General features: G+C 38.3%; 1 long non-coding RNA gene across 1 annotated transcript in view; it reads right to left on the bottom strand.

Annotated features, from left to right (window-relative positions):
• Window positions 1-5,550: 5,550 nt before the first annotated feature.
• LOC132537718 (uncharacterized) overlaps window positions 5,551-14,109 on the bottom strand; it is a 31,455-nt gene continuing 22,896 nt past the window's right edge. Inside the window, exon 3 of the long non-coding RNA XR_009549175.1 lies at window positions 5,551-5,888. This is a non-coding gene — a long non-coding RNA (uncharacterized LOC132537718). The remainder of the gene's footprint in view (window positions 5,889-14,109) is intronic.

Below are 14,109 nucleotides of genomic sequence, written 5' to 3'. Positions count from 1 at the left end.
AGTATGGACCCAGGGTCATTATGTGGTACAAAAGGTGGAAGGTCTGGCTTCTGTTATTGCTTCCTCGATGAACATGGGCATTCGCAGGTCAATCCATACTCCCTGTCTGTCTCTGTCTTTCCTTAGTGGGGTAGGGATCAGGGGAGGTGGGGCTCCAGGACACATTGGTGGAGTCATCGGCCCAGGGAAGTCAGGCTGGCATCATGGTGGCATCTGGAACCTGGTGGTTTAAAATGACTTAAGATATAAAGCAGAACAAATTGTTGACTAATCATGAACCTAAGGGCTGAAATATGGCAGATGAAGATTTGGAGTCTCCATTTTGGATATAGCTAGTAGGCCTAGTTTAGTTATATTCCATAGGTTCTAAGACTATACTAATTTTTTCCTGAGCCTGACATCTGATATGCTGGTGGACCCAAGTTACTGTCTGGGGAGATGATGTCATGGCTGAAAAAGGGCTAGAAAGGTGGATCAGGGAAGAGAGTAGCTCCCAAATATGGGAAAGATGTATAAATATTGTTGACTGTAAACCCCATCAATTTGATCTGGTGCCTATATTCACCTTAGGAGCTTATATAACCTCTGCATCCCTGTAGGTCGGAGCTCAAATTCTATTCTCATTCTTTTTGAGCTTCACTTAGCAGAGTTCAGAAAGTTTCAAGACCTTGAAGGAAGAAAAATCACAGAATGAAAGATTTGTGTGGGATAATGTGAAAGCATGGTAGAGAATAGTGGAACTCCCCCATCCTTGAGATGGAGATCTGAAAAGACACCCCACCTGTCAGTCTCTCCCTTTCAGGGATAGAGCTAGGAAGGAAAAGTTTTCCTGGCTTAGTTTCCCCTTGTTAGTCTCTCAGGCTTCACAGAGGTCTGCACCCTCTAACTCTTAACTCATTCCCCTGCTACACACCAAATGGTTGCCTGCTTAAAAGTTCACTTAAAGTTCACTATAAGTTCACCATCTTTGATCACATACAAAACTACACTCCATCACCCTGCCTTGCCAGTAACTTAACAGTGAGACCCCCCCACACATTGTTTCCCCATTCTTTGATCATCATGTCTTACATCAATACTCTGCTCTTCTCTGCTTTATCTCACTCTGCTGGTTTAACCACCATGTTTTTCTTAATACCTTTGGTTATTTAACATCTCTAGCCTCATGGTAACTAATCATCCTGACCTTTTGGTATCTCATCAATTCTTGTCATTTCTTAGCCCTCCCCACCATAGGGGTACGGACCTTTTGGAAACCTATGATTACTGACATATGTAAAAAGTTTTCTTTCTTCCACTCTGCTATATAAATCCTGTCTTTTTCTGAATAAATCGGATGTTCATACCTGAATTTCCCCTGGCTGTTCTTTCTGTTTTGTATGTATCCCTTGAATTGGCAACAGGGAAGCCAGCGGCTACTTGGACCGGTTGCAAGGCCACCCACGTGAGCACCAGCAAGTTTGAGTATCTGAAAACAACCCAGAGGGTATTTCTGCTCCCAGTAGGAGGACCATCACTGAGAAACATGAATAAGAATAAAGTCCTATTGTACTAGGACAAATTGTTAAAATGCAGTTGTTAATGCATTTATAGTTACCCACTACTCTACCTAATACACATAGTTATTAGACAATTTTGAAATGAATGTTTGTAATATGTCTGCATTTCATACACATTTGAACACACACACACAGACACACACACACACACACTCACATAAAAAACAAAAAACACTCAAGCATTCCTCTCTTGTATTTCCCAGACTGCAGTACATTGACATGGGATGATACTTTCTTTAAATGCAGGGGGTGGGGCGGGGGGACATTGTAGAATAGTCATTTGACATATATCTGAAATTTTCATCTTGCAAAACATCTCTCTGCTCCCTACATCCCAATGAACAGTTCAGCTCTGGCTTATGGTAGTGCCTAGATTTGAACCTGGACCTCAGGGCCTCTGCCATGATATTTTGCATAATCACTATGCTATCTCCCTGAACTTTAATGTCTTTATGTCAATGGTGTTTCTTTTTTTTTTTTTTAACTAGCACAGAAACAAAAGTATTATTTTGCTTGCAAAACTTCAAATGAACAATGCAAATAACTAAAGAAAATCTAGACTATGTTGATAATGAATTAAGACAATTTGGATAAGGGCCCAGTAAAGTTCATCCAAGATAAATAGACTAAGCTATTTGAGAATAAGCTGAATTATGCACATTACTTCTTCATACAAGTTTATGTAAGTATCTTAGGTTTGTTTATTTTTCCCAACTTATATGTCAATGATTTTCCTCATTTTTGCATAGTCAGTCAATTTATTTCAGAAAATTGAATTAAGCGGGGAAAGAACATTTAATCAAGAAGTTTGCCCTCCAGCACTCTATCCTTTCCATAATGCATTAGAAATTTGTGAGATGAAACTTATATATGTAAGAGTTGATAATTAATGTGTATATATACAGAATATTGTAGAATTGAATCCTGTGTAATATAAGTATATTCATCAGACCCTTAGAAATATAATGCAACATATAGTCAGAGTGACGTAATTACTCCTTTGGGTTGATCTTACTATCTCCAAAAGGTTAATTCCTCTTAGCCCTTTCTCTTCAAGTTGTGATCCATGGACACAAACACAGCAGCATTACTTGGGGGATTTTAGAAAAGCAGACTCCCAAATACTACCTCAGTTGCTATGTATATATCTCAATTTGAGAGGCATTATATTCAGTCACAAAGAGGAATTTATTTTAATATCAGTTATGATGTTCCCAACAGAAAAAAATAATGCAGAAAATCACCACTACTATCTGTAAATAAGAAATCCCTGGGAATACAGGTCAGGGCAAGCCTCTGAGATTATACAACCCGCCATCTCCATCCCCAGCTTCTCCCCTGGAAGTTCCCTTAGTTTTATTATCCACCCTGTGTACTTTCACACGGAAGTTTATAAAGCTCAGCAGTAAAAGTGACAGGTCCTGTTCATGCAAACTCTAGTCTAGATGAGTGAAAGCAGTGGCTAGCACTTAAGAAAGTGACTCAGCCACTGACTTGGACTAGAGTTTCTAGCTAAGGGAATGTTTAGCAACATTATATACCTGATGAGGCCCCAGAGTTACTAGGTTCAATCCCCGGAATTGCCAAATGCCAAAAAGGAGCAGTGTTCTGGTTGTTGTCTCTTGAAAATAAAGAATGCATTTTTATTTTAAATAGCACCTTGATTTGGGACCAGAGAGGTAGTTCAAACCTGGGAGGCCCCAGTACACTCACTCCATGGGAGTACTACTACAGCACCCTGGGAGAAGCTTCTATACTGTGATACCCATCTATCGGAAAAGGTCAGCTCTATCTGAAAATGTCAGCCTGGAACTGTGAAGCCCCAACAATGACAAGACAAACAAGCAAATAAATAAATAAACAAAAACTAATTTTCTTTTTTTATAAATAAACTTTATTCATTTTTCCCTTTTATTGCCCTTGTTGTTTATCACCATTGTTGCTGTTATTGGATAGGACAGAGAGAAATGGAGAGGGGAGGGAAAGACAGAGAGGGGGAGAGAAAGATAGACACCTACAGACCTGCTTCACCATCTGTGAAGCAACTCCCCTGCAGGTGGGGAGCCAGCGGCTTGAACTGGGATCCTGATGCAGGTCCCTGCGCTTTCCGCCACAAAAGCAATTTTCTTTGCCTATGGTCATGGATCAGTTTCTCCAAGTGCCTCTCAAGTTATTAATCAATAGAAGGAGAAGGTAAATATTAAAAACCCAATCACAATGCTTACCAAATTGCAATGTTTGCCAAACACTCTGTTTCCTACATTACTTTCATAACTGTGCTTCTCATTTTTCATTCTGTCAATATTGTCACTTATACTACCACTAATAAAACTACATGCTTAAGTCTCACAATGCTTTTACTCTACTCACCATCTTCATTACACCCAATACTCTACTGCTGGATCTTTGGAAGAATGTCTCACTTTTGGTTTTCTATAATTGAGTGCTTTGTTTTGGGTTTTACTGTTGTTGTTAGATTTTTCTCAGCATAATATTTACTCAAGGGAGTCAGGTGGTAGCGCAGTGGGTTAAGCGCTCAAGGACCAGCGTAATGATCTCAGTTCGAGCCCCTGGCTCTCCACCTGCAGGGGAGTCGCTTCACAGGCGGTGAAGCAGGTCTGCAGGTGTTTCTCTTTCTCTCGCCCTCTCTGTCTTCCCCTCCTCTCTCCATTTCTCTCTGTCCTATCCAACAACAATAACAATAGTAACTACAACAATAAAACAACAAGGGCAACAAAAGGGAATAAATAAATAAAAAAAATTACTCATAAAGCAGACATTGCAGACCCCATCCGATTTATGTCAGCTGCCACGCCCAGGAATTTCTGTCACCTGCATTTTCCATCACATAAGCTTGCTCTGATAGTACCACTAACTGTTCTATAAGCCAGGGCAATGTTTGCTATACAGTGACGATGTAGGGAAAAACTTGCATTTCAGATGACATGTTCGAATGCGTTGTCTCTAGTGACTGAAAAACACTTAATACTGAATGAAAACAAAACATGATAATAATCATATTATCTTCTTTAGATATAAATCTCTGGAATGTAGACTTACTATTAAGTGAAAGCAACTTATTCAAGCATAGATCCAGAGAAATAAGTAGGGCATCATTCTCTGGAATCATTCATGTGTTGAGAAAACTTCAGTCTACTGTAACAGGGGTGCTACATGATTTTTACTGTCCTTTCTCATGGTAAACTAGAATTTACAGGCTTATATAAGATTTGGCATAGAGTAAGCCAATTTATTTGTGAAATAGGACAAGTCTAATATTGACTAAGCTGTTTGAAAATTCTATATTTTTAAAGAGTTGGTGAATATTGCCTTATAAATGTTCACTATTGCTAAACTCTCTAAATGATCATCAGAACCTGGTAATAACTCAGTAAAGAATTTTTATGGTATGTGTTGTTAGTTTGTTTTTTGTCATGAGAATTATTGTTATTCATTTTATGACTTACAATCAATCATAAGATTGATGAGGAAAACCTAAACATTTATGTGAAGTTATTACTTATAAGAGAATTTAAGAAATTCATCACTTACTGAAATTTGCCAGATGTGAATCAACAGTAATAGTTGATAAGTATAGAATATACATCATACCTGTGTTATTTATAGTTTAGCAGGACTAAATAGCATGTGTAATGAATAACTACTATCCAAATTGTTTCAGAGTGTCTGAATTACTTTCTACTTTGACAAGTGAATATTTCATTCATTTTTCCAGATGTTATTAACTTTTCACTCCTAAGCCTATGCTGTTCCCTATAGAAACAGATCAAAGAACACTAATGGGGAATGCACAAGAGGGCTGAAAAGTGGCTGAAACACTGTGTCCTGTGCCGAAGGAATATGGTACCTGGGTATTGATCTGTGCTGCCACATATCTGGGGGAGCTATGATATAGTACCCGTATAGCTATCTTAAAAGACAGCATCATTAACCCAATAAACTAAAGCAATACATTTTTGTTTCTTTTTTTATTGATTTAATAATCATCAACAGGACTGTAGGATAAGAGGGCTATAGTTGCACTCAGTTCTCACCACCAGAGTTCCGTATCCCATCCCCTCCATTGGAAGCTTTCCTATTCTTTATCCCTCTGGGAGCATGGACCCAGGACCATTGTGGGGTGTAGAAGCTGGACGGTCTGGCATCTATAATTGCTTCTCTGCTGGACATGGGCATTGACAGATTGATCCATACTCCCAGCCTATCTTTGTTTTCCCCTAGTGGGGAAGAGCTCTGGGGAGGCGGGGCTCCAGGACACATTGGTGATGTCCTCTGCCCAAGGAAGTCAGGTTGGTATCACTGAAGCATCTGCATGGAAGCATTAAGATAATAGAGAATGGGAAAGCTATCAGGGGAGGGAGTGGGAAATGGAGATTGGGTGGTGGGAATTGTATGGAATTGTACCCCTCCTACCCTATGGTTTTGTTAATTAATCCTTTCTTAAATAAAATTATAAAAAAAAGCAGAACAAATTGTTTAATAGTCAGCAACCTAAAGGTAAGAATATAGCAGATGGGATTCAGGTCTCCATTTTGCAAAAAACTAGGAAGTCTATTTTAGGTGTATTCCAAGGAGCTCATGACTTTACTAATTTTTGCCTGAGCCTGACAGCTGGCATGCAAGTGGGATAAAGGTATTGACTGGGAAGATTGTGTCAGAGTTGCAAATAGGACTAGAAAGGTGAATTGGGGAAGATAGTAGCCCCCAAATATGGGAAAAGTAAATAAATATTGTTAACTATAAACCCCATCGATTTGATCTGGGGCCCATATTCAGCACAGGAGCCTATGTAACCTCCATCACTGCAGGTCTGAGCTCACATTCTATGGTCATAGATAGGAATATTCTAGGCTACACTCATTGCAGAACCTATCTTCCTCTATTGACAGAGTATGTTGACCCAACCTCCCTTTGGAGAATGGGGCAGCCCCTACCATTGTTGATCCACATTAAGAGCAAGGTTCTGTAGAGACCCACAAAAGGGCCTATGTTATCCACTATGTTCTTCCTGATGAAGATGACCAGTGACAGTAAAGAGAGGAATCTGTTATAGGTCTAGGCTCATTATGTCTGTGTGGGAATCCCAGGATTCCCTGACTGGGGCCCAGGATGATGTGATGGACTGGTAGTGACCGAAAGAGCCATCATTAAAGTATGCTGTTCTCTTGCCTTTATCCAGCGTTTGTAGTCCTTACTTTCTCTGACAAGATTAGCCTTGTGACTGAGGGAAGTGAAATGGGCAGTAGGTGAGGAGGATATCTCGGTTTAAATAGAAACTATTTGATTAAGTACTTTATAGTGCTTTTTTTTAGGTCTTTCTACTTGCTTGCCATATTTACTGAGTCACTACAAACCATTGTGCACTTTTGCTCTAAGGTATATATTTTTCCCTAACTTATGGATACATGTGCACATGTGTTCTAACTCATGGCTCCTGGTCTATATGTAGGTTCTGTAGCTTTGTTAGGAAGTGTACCACCCAAAGAGGAATTAAGGGATATTGTATGCCTATTGCTATAAGACAGCATCATTACCCCAATAAAAAAACTAAATCAATAAAATGTTAATGAAAAATTAAAAGTTTTATATTAATTCAAGTAGAAAGAGGTATTTTCATGAGAACCTACAAACTAAAAGAGATATTTGAGGAGCATTATCTATGGAAATTCTCCAGTGGAAAATTAGAAATAAAGTGAGCCGATTTCTTTTTTTTTAAATATATTTTATTTATTTTAGGTAGAGGCAGAGAGAAGTTGAGAGTGGTGGGGGAGGTATAGAGGGAGAAAGAGAAAGAGAGATACTTACAACACTGCTTCATCACTTATGAAGTTTCTCCCTTGCATGCCGGGATAGCCTGAGGGTACTTCTTCCCGAGCTAGTGCTCTCTGGGTTGGAGAGAACTCAACTGGAGCTGATCTAGGCTGCTGTGTGGGAGAGGGATTAGGAACTCGTGCTGCACCAACTTCGACAGGAGATACACTCTGGAACTCTCGGAGCCGGTAAGCAATTTCCAAGTGTCTTTAATCAGAAGAGCAGCTGTTTTTATACTCTCCAAGTAGGGTGGAAACAGGATGTGATATAGAGAGGGTGGAGAGAAACGTGACTGGTGAAAATCAGGGTGTGACAAAGAAGGGATCAGGGTGTGACAAGGAGGGGGTGGAGCAGGCGAGAATCCTATCACTGAACCACCAATGCCCTGGAGTGCTTTATGTAAAAGTGATTTATGTAAATAGACCAAAGCTTTGGATCAGTAAATCCCTATATAGGCATATGGTTAAGCAGAAGCCAGGGGGAGGTGGCATACTACCCAACACTTGCAAGTGAGAACTGGGGTTTGAACCAGGGTCCTCACATGCTGGTAGTGTGTGTGCTCAACAAGGTGTACCACCACCTGGGCTCATGTGCTAATTTCTAGTCTTACCCCTAAAACATAGGAATTCACTCAGTAACAGAAGGTCATTATCACATGTCCCTTTTCTCTTCCAATTAAAACAATGAATATATAGTCCATGTAATAATAAATACAGTGCCAATGTTTCTTCTTTAATACATCTAGTTTCATAACAATAAATGTAATTCAAACACATGTCATGAGGCTTAAGCCAGAATTAACAAGATGTTACCAAAACAGGGCATGTTTTATTCCTTGTCTCTCACGTAACCATCTTGGCTCTCTTTTTCTTATATTCTGCCTTGCCTTCTACTGTATACGATTCCATTCATTTCTCAAAAGACAGTTTTCCAATTCTTGGCTCCTGAGATCCTCTTTCACATTCTACAGATGTACATGAGTGTCTTTTTCCACAATACTCAACAAACTCTCAGGCTCACCTCACTTATGTTAAGCCATAGAGATCCAGAAACTAATCACATTGACAACATTGAAATGTGCTAATATACCATCTACCACTGAAAATAGGACTGTGATTTGCTCTTTTCAAGCTATTAGGACTTGCTACTGGCAAAGGGGAGTTTTCAAGAATGGAAAGCATGAGATAGGAATCCATGTAGCAACAAAATTATCATCTTTGTTAGAAAAACTGCAAGATAGGATAGAAACTATAAATTTACATAATAATAAAAGCTTTGCAAAAGAAGACTAGAAAGTAACTACAACCAAGTCATCTTCATTCAATCATTAGTAATATACATAAATAACAATGATAATAATGACTACAACAATAAAACAAGGGAAACAAAGGGGAATAAATAAATATTTTTAAAAATGAATATACATAATTCATATGAATAGTAGACACTGCAATGTCTATGAACAGAGACACTTCCTCTTTAAGTTAATCAGACTATTCTTTTATAATAAATTAATCATTTCTTTCTGGAAGACATGAAAACATAAATATTGGGTGTTCACTGAGTTTTATGGGAATTTTAACTACTTTCCCAGTTTCAAAGAGTGAATCAAAGATAAATGAAATGACTTATTATCCACAACTTTTTTACACATCCTAAATAAAATATGCTTGTAGTTTTACCAGTAAAATTTTAGCACATTTAATGATATCATGGACAGTTATTTATTAAATCTAGTTGTCAATGTTATTTTATATAGGCATTCATGATTTTTATATAAGATTGCTTACTGACATAAACCTGACTAAAAAGCCAGTAGTACGAGTTCAAAAATAATAAAATGCTTAGATAATGAATATTTTGAAAATCTAGAAAATAAAGTCCCCTATATTTTGTCTAATGAAAAGACTTAAGACTAGAGATAATTCCAAGTGGAGTTGGATGGAACTATTTTAACAACTCTACCTTTGGTGGTGGAGAGTTGGAAGGGGAAGACACTTGATATTTGTAACAGCCTTAAGTAAAATATTTTTCACATCTAACATCAAAATCTATCCAATCAGAATGTAGCTTTGTACCCCCACTTACTTAGAAATTCTTTTTCTTTAACTTTATTTATTTATTTATTTATTGGATAGAAACAGCTGTAAATCAAGAGGGAAGGGGGTGATAGAGAGGAAAAAAGTCAGAAAGACACCTGCATCCCTGATTCATCACTTGCAAAGCTTTCCCCCTGCAGGTGGGGACTAGAAGCTGAACCCTGGTCCTTGCACATTGCAACATGTGGCTTGTTATTCTTTAATAACAAGTCATAGCTTCAGATCTTAATAGATTTTCCTTTCTTTCTTTCCTTCCTTCCATCAGTCTGTCCTTCCTTCCTTCCTTCCCTCCTTCCTATCATTCTTTCACTGTTTTTATTTTTTCAGTACCAGAGTCTTACATATATGGCTCTACTGCTCCTGGGTTTTTTCATTTGAGTTAGGGAGAGAGAGATCACAACATAGTTCACCATTCCCTGGTGTTGCCTTATGATACCAGGGTTCAAAACCAGAACCTCGTGCATTTTATGGCCCATGCCCCTTTGAGTGAGCTATCTCCTGAATCCACAAACTATTTCTTAAATTGATATGACATCCGTTTGTTTTAGGGACATGACTTCATAACTCTTCAAAATAATGCTAATCACACCAACCTCACTGCCAAAGTGCCAGTCACCCTCTACTTCAAACTATTTGGCTAATCCCTTTAGCCTCTTAATAACCTCAGATTTGCAGTCAAGAGCTAAGTAATTGGTTGTTTTTGGTTTTTTTTTTTTTAACTTTGTGAGTTTCTTTGCTTTGTTTCTTTATCTCTCCAGATGAGTGAGTTCATCCAATATTTGTCTTTCTCCTTCTGACTTATTTCTCTTCATTTCTATCCATGTTGAGACAAATAAACAAATATTTCATTTTTTCTTGTAGTTGAGTATGTGTACTACAGTTTTCTAACCTACTCATGTGACAGTGAACACTAGAGTTGTTCCATATATTAACTGTTTTAAGTAGCATCACATTAACACAGATATGTGTGCATATTTGTTAAAATTAATGTCTTTATATTTTTCAGATAGATACCTAGGAGTAGAATTGTTGGATCTTATGGGAGATTTATTTTTAATTTTATTAAGAAATATTCATACTGTTTTTCATTCACTATGGGTTGATTTACTCCCACGGGTAATAAAAAAAAATACAGTTTAAAAATGTTTTATTTTTGGTTCTTATGTACATAGGTTTAAAAGTCTTGAAAGTTTTTTGTTTTAAATGTTTCTCCAGTGGGAGAGTAGGCTGACCCAGCCTCACTTCCGAGAGTAAAGCAGTCCCTATAGCGGATCTACCTTGATGGCAAGGTCCTAGAAAGGCCCACAATAGGGCTTATGATGGCTTCCCGGATGGCAATGACCAGAGGTGGTAGAGTTGGGGATCTATTAGAGGTCTAAGCCAAACTTTCACTTTGTAGAATTCTTTCCACAAAAAACACTGTTTCATTAACCCCACTACACTTTTTTAGTCCTAAGCACAAGTGTATATTTTAAAAACTGTTTACTAGGGTAAATGTGATAGTGTCAAATTCAACTGGTTATTACTATAAACACAATACATAAAAATATAAATAAGTGTATATCTCTTGATGCAGAATGTGAAAAACTTCTTTCTTTAGAGAACTATTTCTTTACTTGGAAGACTCTGGTCAGTTTTTGTAAGTATACCCTGTATGCCATGTTGGCTCATTGAAAACAGGACAGATATTTTCTCATTTTAAAAAAGGATAGTCTTGGAAGCTACATGTCTACCCCTCACCACTGGGTTTTTACTTTAGTGCCCTACTTACAATTTGATCAGGTCCTGCTTTTAGTTTCCCTTTCAGATCTTCTTAGTCAGCTTCTGTTGATGAGTGGGATCATCCCATACTCATCTTTATCTTTCTGACTTAGCTCACTCAACATAATTCCTTCTAGCTCTGTCCAAGATGGGTCAGAGAAGGTGGGTTCATTGTTCTTGATAGCTTCATAGTATTCCATTGTGTATATATACCACAGCTGTCTCAGCCACTCATCTGTTGTTGGGCATCTGGGTTGCTTCCAGGTTTTAGCTATTATGAATTGTGCTGCTATGAACATAGGAGTACACACCTCTTTTTGGTTGGGTGTTATGGAGTCCTTGGGGTATAACCCCAGGAGAGGAATTACTGGATCATATGGAAGGTCTGTTGGCGGGAGGGATGGGTCACAGTCCTTTGGTGGTGGGAATGGTGTTTATGTACACTTCTAGCAAAATGTAGACATATAAATCAGTAGTTAATTAATATGAGAGGGGGAAATCAATTGTATGTCTCAAAGTTTCTCAAAAGACAAACTGAATCTTTTTAATATATAGGCTATGTATTTGATATGTGGACTCTCTCAAAAGCCTAGACCAAGTAGATTAGAAGCATCCAATAGCACAGCTATATACAAGATACTGGATACTGTACAGCAAACCATAACAAAGGGACTTTTCAAAGTTAACCCAATTAACAAATAATGTGATGATAACATTAACTATCGATTGTCTTTTTGAACCCTAAGACAGCAGGAACCTCACATCTTCACTATAGAGCCCCTACTTCCCCCAGTCCTGGAACCCTTGGATAGGGCCCACTTTCCCGTATGCATCTCCCAATCCAAACCAAATAATATTGCATCCGCCGATCACAACCTAACCAAAGCAACGATTGCCACCTCAACATGCTTCACCTCAGGCTGTATCCAGAGACTTCACGTGTGGAATGACAACCCTTCAACTTCATTACTCGGGTGAGACCTTTCCTTTTATAGTACACTCTAATTTCATCTCAGGTAGTTCACTTTCTAACAAAGTCCCATAACCTAGATATACACCAGTTTCTGTGAGAGAGAGCTTATGTGCACACGTATCCATAAACTACTGCAAAATATATACCTGAAAGCAGAAGTACACTAGAGTTTGCAGTGAGTACCTCCCTAACACTTCCTCTCCACTATTCCAAGCTTGGGATCCATGATTGCTCAACAAATTGTTTGGCTTCATATGTTAACTCTCTTTTCAATCACCAGGTTCCAGATGCCACCAGGATGCTGGCTAGGCTTCCCTGGATTGAAGACCCCACCAATGTGTCCTAGAGCTCAGCTTCCCCAGAGACACACCTTATTAGGGAAAGAGAGAGGCAGACTGGGAGTATGGAACGACCAGTCAACACCCATGTTCAGCGGGGAAGCAATTACAGAAGCCAGACCTTCTACCTTCTGCAACCCTCAACGACCCTGGGTCCATGCTCCCAGAGAGCTAGAGAATGGGAAATCTATCATGGGAGGGGGTGGGTTATGGGGATTGGGTGGTGGGAATTGTGTGGAGTTGTACCCCTCCTACCTTATGTTTTTGCTCATTAATCCTTTCTTAAATAAAAAATTTAAAAAAAAAAAGGATAGTCTTATTTCTTTGTTCTGAAGAAATATCTCTGGAATTCTTTGTGTAGTAGCTTTAACATATCTTAGTGTTATCTGGAATTGTGTGATCCTTCAAGGCTTTGATAAGGCCATTTTATCTGCATATATGAGCAATAGTAAAAATGAAGCCTAGTATAAATCAATGGGGAATGAATTAGACACTAACTCAACAGGTAAACTAGCCATTTTAATTTCCCAGAAAATTCCTCAGTGAATTCTCCACCAGTCTCTCTTCCTTGTAGTTTAAGTGAAATATTGTATTCAATATCTTTGTTCCAAAGAAAATAGATTTTCCTTTACAAGCATTTTATTACATATAAAAAAGCAATAGTTCATGGTATGTGAATAATATCAGAAATCTGCTATCATTTCCATTCTGCCTTCTGTTTTTCATCTGCATATGTACATGGCGGCCATTTTAATAAAATAAGAGAAAACTGAAATTATCATCCATCATAATTTTGAAAGAGCACAATTTTGGTCTAAGATATAAATTTAACAATAAGCAGAGTGTGTGAGAGATACATAGGTGATTTCTTCACCTCTTTGTCACAGGGTTAAACAGTCTTTTACCTTGTCTTTTTCATGTTATCAGGATTTCAAAACTTTCCTTAGTTGCGTAATTGATCTTCAGATCCTCCATTTACAAAATTTTGCTCTATGTCAAGAATATGTCTTTTTGTCAAGGGCAAGTTTCCAATACTGCATACGCATTAAGTAATTCAATTCCAGAATAAGATATTTGATAAGGACTCTACTCCCATTTTTTTTCTTACATCACCTTTTGTGATATTTCTAAGAATTGGTTTGCATGGCTCCACAGTACTAAGCAAAAGTAACTATAAAAACTGGAAAAAGGGAGTCCAGTGGTAGCGCAGCGGGTTAAGCACACATGGCGCGAAGTGCAAGCATATGAGCAGACCAAGGCATTTATTTTCTTTATAGTGCTAAAAAAATACATTTTTTAATTACAGATCTGAGCAAAGTGCGTAAGGATCCCATTCAAGCCCCCGGCTCCCCACCTGCAGGGGAGTCACTGGTGGTGAAGCAGGTCTGCAGGTGTCTTATCTTTCTCTCCGCCCTCTGTCTTCCCCTCCTCTTCCCATTTCTCTCTGTCCTAACAATGACGACATTAGACATTAATAACTACAACACAAGCAACAAGGGCAACAAAAGGGAAAATGAATAAAATTTTTTAAAAAATTTTTAAAAGAG

Source organism: Erinaceus europaeus, chromosome 3 (assembly GCF_950295315.1).
Source record: "Erinaceus europaeus chromosome 3, mEriEur2.1, whole genome shotgun sequence".
NCBI lineage: Eukaryota > Metazoa > Chordata > Mammalia > Eulipotyphla > Erinaceidae > Erinaceus > Erinaceus europaeus.
This window is presented reverse-complemented; position numbering and strand designations above follow the sequence as displayed.